The sequence below is a fragment of the Micromys minutus genome, assembly GCF_963924665.1.
Source record: "Micromys minutus genome assembly, chromosome: 3".
NCBI classification, from domain to species: Eukaryota; Metazoa; Chordata; class Mammalia; order Rodentia; family Muridae; genus Micromys; species Micromys minutus.
The window spans coordinates 84,663,268-84,669,726 of NC_137972.1; the positions used below are offsets into that span (position 1 = coordinate 84,663,268).

General features: G+C 44.0%; 1 protein-coding gene across 1 annotated transcript in view; it reads right to left on the reverse strand.

Annotated features, from left to right (window-relative positions):
• EIF2AK2 (eukaryotic translation initiation factor 2 alpha kinase 2) overlaps positions 1–5,067 on the reverse strand; it is a 35,174-nt gene extending 30,107 nt beyond the window's left edge. Inside the window, exon 1 of the mRNA XM_080915060.1 lies at positions 4,946–5,067. The gene's annotated coding sequence lies outside the window, so the exon portion shown is untranslated. The remainder of the gene's footprint in view (positions 1–4,945) is intronic.
• Positions 5,068–6,459: the final 1,392 nt, after the last annotated feature.

Below are 6,459 nucleotides of genomic sequence, written 5' to 3' on the forward strand. Positions count from 1 at the left end.
CATGTTAAAAGTCCTGGAAAGAACAGGAATCCAAGGTCCATACCTAAACATAATAAAAGCAATATAGAGCAAACCAACAGCCAACATCAAACTTAACGGTGGGAAACTTGAAGCAATCCCACTAAAATCAGGGACTCGACAAGGCTGCCCACTCTCCCCCTACCTATTCAACATAGTACTGGAAGTCCTGGCTGGAGCAATTAGACGGCAAAAGGATATCAAGGGGATACAAATCGGAAAGGAAGAGATAAAAACATCACTCTTTCCAGATGACACAATAGTGTACTTAAGTGACCCCACAAATTCCACCAGAGAACTCCTACAGCTGATAAACAAGTTCAGCAAGGTGGCTGGATACAAAATTAACTCAAACAAATCAGTAGCCTTCCTATATTCAAAGGACAAACATGTGGAGAAAGAAATTAGGGAAAAGATACCCTTCACAATAGTCACAAAAACTATGAAATACCTTGGTGTGACTCTAACTAAGCAAGTGAAGGACCTGTATGACAAGAACTTCAAACCTCTAAAGAAGGAAATCATGGAAGATCTCAGAAAATCTAAAGATCTCCCATGCTCATGGATTGGAAGGATCAACATTTTAAAAATGGCCATCCTACCAAAAGCAATCTACAGATTCAATGCAATCCCCATCAAAATTCCAACCCAGTTCTTCATTGAGTTAAAAAGATCAATGTGCAATTTCATCTGAAATAACAATAGACCTAGAATAGCGAAATCCTTCCTCAAGAACAAGAAAACAAATGCGGGAATCACTATCCCTGACATCAAGCTATATTACAAGGCATTTGTGCTGAAAACTGCATGGTACTGGTACAGAAATGGGCACGTGGATCAATGGAATAGAATAGAAGATCCAGAAATGAGCCCTCACGTATATGGTCACCTGATTTTTAACAAAGGAGCTGTAAACATTCAATGGAAAAAGGATAGCCTATTCAACAAATGGTGCTGGTCCAACTGGCACTCAGCATGCAAAAGAATTAAAATAGACCCTTTCTTATCTCCTTGTACAAAGCTCAAGTGTAAGTGGATCAAAGATCTCCACATTAAACCAGATACACTGAAACTATTAGATGAGAAAGTAGGGAAAACCTTAGAACACATAGGCACAGGAGAAAATTTTCTGAACAAAACACCAATGGCTCAAGCTCTAAGGTCAAAGATTAACAAATGGGACTTAATATGATTGCAAAGTTTCTGTAAAGCTAAGGACATTGTCATGAAAACAAAACGGCAGCCAACAGAATGGGAAAAGATCTTTACCAACCCCACATCAGATAGAAGCCTAATATCCAAGGTGTACAAGGAACTCAAAAAGCTAGACACCAGAGAATCAAATAACCCTATAAAAATGGGGTACAGAGCTAAACAAAATGTTCTCAATTGAGAAATATGGAATGACTGAGAAACATCTAAGGAAGTGCTCGACATCCTTAGCCATCAGAGAAATACAAATCAAAACAACCCTGAGATTCCACCTCACACCAGTCAGATTGGCCAAGATCCAAAACTCAGATGACAGCAGATGTTGCCGAGGCTGTGGAGAAAGAGGAACACTTCTCCACTGTTGGTGGGGTTGTAAACTGATACAACCTCTCTGGAAATCAGTCTGGTGATTCCTCAGAAAATTGGACAGTACTACCTAAAGATCCAGCTATTCCAGTTCTGGGCATATACCCCAGAGACACTCCAATATACAACAAAGATACATACACCACAATGTTCATAGCAGCTTTATTTGTAATAGCCAGAAGCTGGAAAGAACCCAGATGTCCTTCAGTAGATGAATGGATACAAAAAGTGTGGTACATTTACACAATGGAGTACTACTCAGCCATCAGAAACAATGACTTAACCAAATTCTTAAGAAAATGGCTGCATCAAGAGAATATCATCCTGAGTGAGATAACCCAGTCACAAAAGAACAGATATAATATGCAGTCACTGATAGTGGGATGCTAACCCCAGAGACTCGGACTGCCCCAGAAACAACCCACAGACTGTGTGAAGTTCAAGAAAAAAAGAAAAGAAAAGAAAAGAAAAGAAAACAAACAAACAAACAAAAAAACCATCATGCTCAATCCTTACACACCAAGAAAATGTTGACTAATTCCGGGTTACATCCTGTTTTACATGTACTTTTTGCTCATTGTAACTAGTAAGACCTTAATGTAGAGTATCAAACCTTAAAAAAAAGAGAAAAAAAAAAAAAAACCAAGCAATGACACAATTGTATTTGTATACATTTATGCAAAAATGTTTTAAAATTCTTTTCTTTTATCTTTGTTTTTTCAAATAAAGTTAAAAAAGAAAAAGAAAAGTGCTTCTGGGTACGGATACATTATACCTGATTTAACATTATACAATGTTATCAATATTATCAAAAGATCACCTAATGCCTAATCTGGAAATTTTCGTTTCTGTGTATCTGTTTAAAAATGAATTGGAAAATTTAAAACAACAGGCTCAATGGATTTGGAAACAGCTCCTTTGGTAGAGGGCTTATGTATCCTTCACAAAGCCCCAAGGTTGATTCTCAACACCACATGAAATGTAACTTTACTTTGTACATTTTAAACAAGATTCTTCACACCTTGAGGATTTGTAAAAGCAGTGGTTCTCAACCTGTGGGTTTCGATCCCTTTCACAGAGGTCAGGATTTACATTATTATTCATAACAACAAAATTACAGTTATGAAGTAGCACCAAAATAGTATGGTTGAGGTCACCACAACATATGGGTGTTAAAGGGTCTCAAAGTATCATTTGATCCTGGAGCCTTGACAGGCCAAGGCTGCTCTTGTGAGAGTCCCAGTGGCTCATTCATTGTCAAATCCAATAGTTCAATTTTGGTCACTTGTTCCCACCTCCATCCCCACCCCTTAGCTTAGGTCTCTGAGACACCTGCTCTGTGGGTTTCCTCTGTTCTCTCAAAGCTGGGCCTTCTCTACCTTCTCTGGTTCCTCTTCATCTTCTTCTCATCTAAATATTGTCCAGGGTCCTCAAGTCTCTTTCTATTCTGTACTTTCCTTCTCTCCTGGTGATCACCTCCAGGCTGTGACTTTACATTCTACCTACACAGTGATGCTTTCCACCAGGGTTGGCAAGATGGGTCAGCAGGTAAAGGAGCTTGCTGCAAAGACTGACCATCTGAGTTCAATCCCTGGGACCTACATAGTAGAAGGAGAACCGACTTCCACAAGTTGTCCTGTAACCTTGACAGGCTCCCTGAAGCACATGTACACACACACACACACACACACACACACACACACACACACACACATAAATAATAAAGAATATAAAACTGAATAAGCAACTGTACAGCTAGAAGGCTGGCCCAGCCGTTAAGAGCACCGCCGCTTTCCCAGAGAATCCAAGTTTGGTTCTCAGCACCCATGGCAGACAGCTCAAACCTCTTCGTAATTCTAGCTTTCAGGAATCTAGCACCTCCAAGGAAACTGCATCCCTATGCACATACTCATACACAGATACATAGATAATTAAAAATAAAAAGTAAATAAATTCTTTAAAAATAAATATAGCAGTTTTAACTGGGGAAAAAAAAAAAAAAGGAAGGAAGGCACCAGAGTTCTAATAAGGGCTTGGTACAAATGAATAAATGAATCCATCGGTGAATGAATGCCAAGGTATCTGCCTCCCAATTCACGCTCCCAGGAGATGGGTCCCTCTGTCTATGGGCAATTTTATTCACCTCTCAGGATGGGCTGGCCTCCTGTAATACTGCAGGAGCAACTAGTATCACTCTGCCTGCCAACCATATTCAACGGCGAGACTGCTCTGTAAAGGGATCGGCACGCTCACCAGGAAGCAGTTCCCGCCTCTCAGTCGATCACCCAAAGAGCAGTCCATCACATGCACCAACACATGCCACCTGCCTGTGTCACCTATGTCCTGAAGACCCTGGTCTCTCTCCTCCCTGAAGACTGTAAGGGCCCCAGAAGGCTGAGCCCCTTCCAGCAGCTGTTTCCCATACAACATGCATTCAACTAGTACGTGATATCTAAAGGAGCAAGCTGCAATGTTTGCCACGCCAGGTTCACAGGGCAAGATGAAGATCAGGAGCACAGTCTGCACAAGATTCTAAGGTCCTGGGCACTAGCCTGGAGAGGATCCTTAACTTCTAGCCCTGTAAGTACTGAAGGCGCAACAGGGAATCTCGTTTCTCTAGAATTCAAGGTTATTTATGAATTACCGTCCGTTACATACATGTAATGAGCACCCGTCAGGGATCAGGTGCTGGGCTTACACAAGCCAATGAAAACTGCTCTTGAGATCTTACTGGTAGAGGGGGAAAGACAAATTCTAGTACTAAGTACTAGTTGGAAAATTGAGAAAAATGCGGGGCGGGGGCAGGCTGCAAGGGCAGAGTGGAGTTTCTAGCTTGGGGAAGGCTACTCATAATTGGCTCTGTGAGAAGAATTGGATAGACAGAGATCTGCCAGTGAAGTCACTTGGGGGAAGGGCTTTCCAGGAAGTAGAAACAAGGCAGCATCAAGGCCCAGGAGTTGGAGTATGCTTGGCCATGGCCCAGAAGCACCAAGTAAGTCTGAAAGCGGTGGGCACTGGGGAGGTTTGTCTGACCATAGGGGCTGGTGTGAGGGAGGTCAGAGCAGGAAAGCAAGCCTCGGGTTCGGAGGAGAAGGAAACTCCGGTGCATGGAGAACACAGTGAAGAAAGGGGCAGGACCCGGTTGTCACAGGGGACTGCTAATTGGAATGCCCTAACTGTGCAGCACAAAGTCTTGTCCCAGAATTCAGTCTTTGGGTCATTCTAGATCTCTCCCCACCCCACCCCCACCCCCCGGAGTTTCAAGTCATCAGGCTTGTCATTTTCCTTCTGGGTCACTTTTCTTGCAACTGGAATGGGACCTAAAGGGACAATAACCCTCAGGTCTTACCGACTTTCTGGATCCGGACAGTGGCCCGCGCCCTGGCGCAGGATTCGAATTGTGTTTCAGGTGCTGCCTGTGAAATTTCGTCGCGCTCCGATCACTTTGCTGCTACCGCCGGTGGAAGTCAGGGCCCGGCCAGTTCGCTCTGTTTCGTTTTCCCGGCGGACTCCGCCTTCCCGCACTGCTCTTCGCCCCTCCCGCACCCGTGTTCACCCGCGCGCACCCGCGCGCACCCGCGCGCACCCGCGAGAAGTCAGGTAGGCGTGTCGCTCTGTTCGGGCGCGCTGGACCTTGGCTCCAGCCCAACTCTGCACAAGCTTCAGCTTCTTCAGGACATTTCCTGGCTTCCATGCTGGGAAAGCTCTACTGGAAGAGGAAGGAGAAACTCAAGTCTCCTGCTCGCGGTGCATAATAAGCTCCTGGATCAATGATCACAATGTACTTTGCAAAACAAACTTTTAGGATGCAACTGAGCACACGGATGCTACCAAATTCCAATGTACGGCGGGAGATACTGAGTAACTCGCGGAGGGTCCTGCCGGGCTGTGCCTGTGACACTTGAAGTCCAGGTTTGTAAATAATAATTTCCTTCCCTTTTCACACTGCTCTGTCAAGCACATATAGCCTTCTCAACAAAATTGGCCAGGGGGTTCAAGGTATTCTTCAATCTATTCGTCCAGTTCTTAGTAGGTACCTGCTAGCCCCTTGTTGCGTATCATCCTCCAGGGCAGGCCCCTGTTTAAGATCCACCTGCTCCCAGAAGGGCCACAAGGAATATTTTATCATAAGGCAACACCAGCAGTCTCTGGTTAATAAGGAACCCTGCCTGGGCTGGAGAGGGTTAAGAGCATTGGCTGCTCTTCCAGAGGTTCTGAGTTCAATTCCCAACAACCACATGGTGACTCAGAACCATCCGTAATGGGATCCGGTGCCCTCTTCTCGTGTTTCTGAAGACAGACAGCTACAGTGAACTCATATACAGATAAATGAATGAATGAATGAATGAATGAATGAATGAATGAATGGATCTTCCTGTAAGACTAACATACTCCTAGAACAGGACTTGAGGGTTCAGCTTGTGGCCACTGCCCAATGGTACATCCTCAATTTAGAACCAGGAAACTCATCTGAAACAACATCTCAACTGGTGAGAGGTGAGAAAGTCCCAAGGCAGAAGACCCCAGCTTAAGTCTATACTTTTCTTGTAGTATGGATCCTGGGTGTAATTTGATGTATATAATATGAAACCCCAGTGACCAGATCAGCATCGACAAATTCCTACTCCCTACCATTGCTCCTTAAATGAGCACTCCACTACCTAGGAAGAAACTGACAACGAGATCTCTGCAGAAATTTCTTTACTGAACATTCACAACGGATGGCAGTTGCTCACTCCACCTACTCCATTCCAAGAGGTTTACTCTTGGCATTTCCAAAGATCCCCTTATGGCTGTCATTTCTCAGGGTCTTGGAACATCTGGCTGAAGTGTTAGGATCTTTCTGGAGGCTATGGTTGGGGA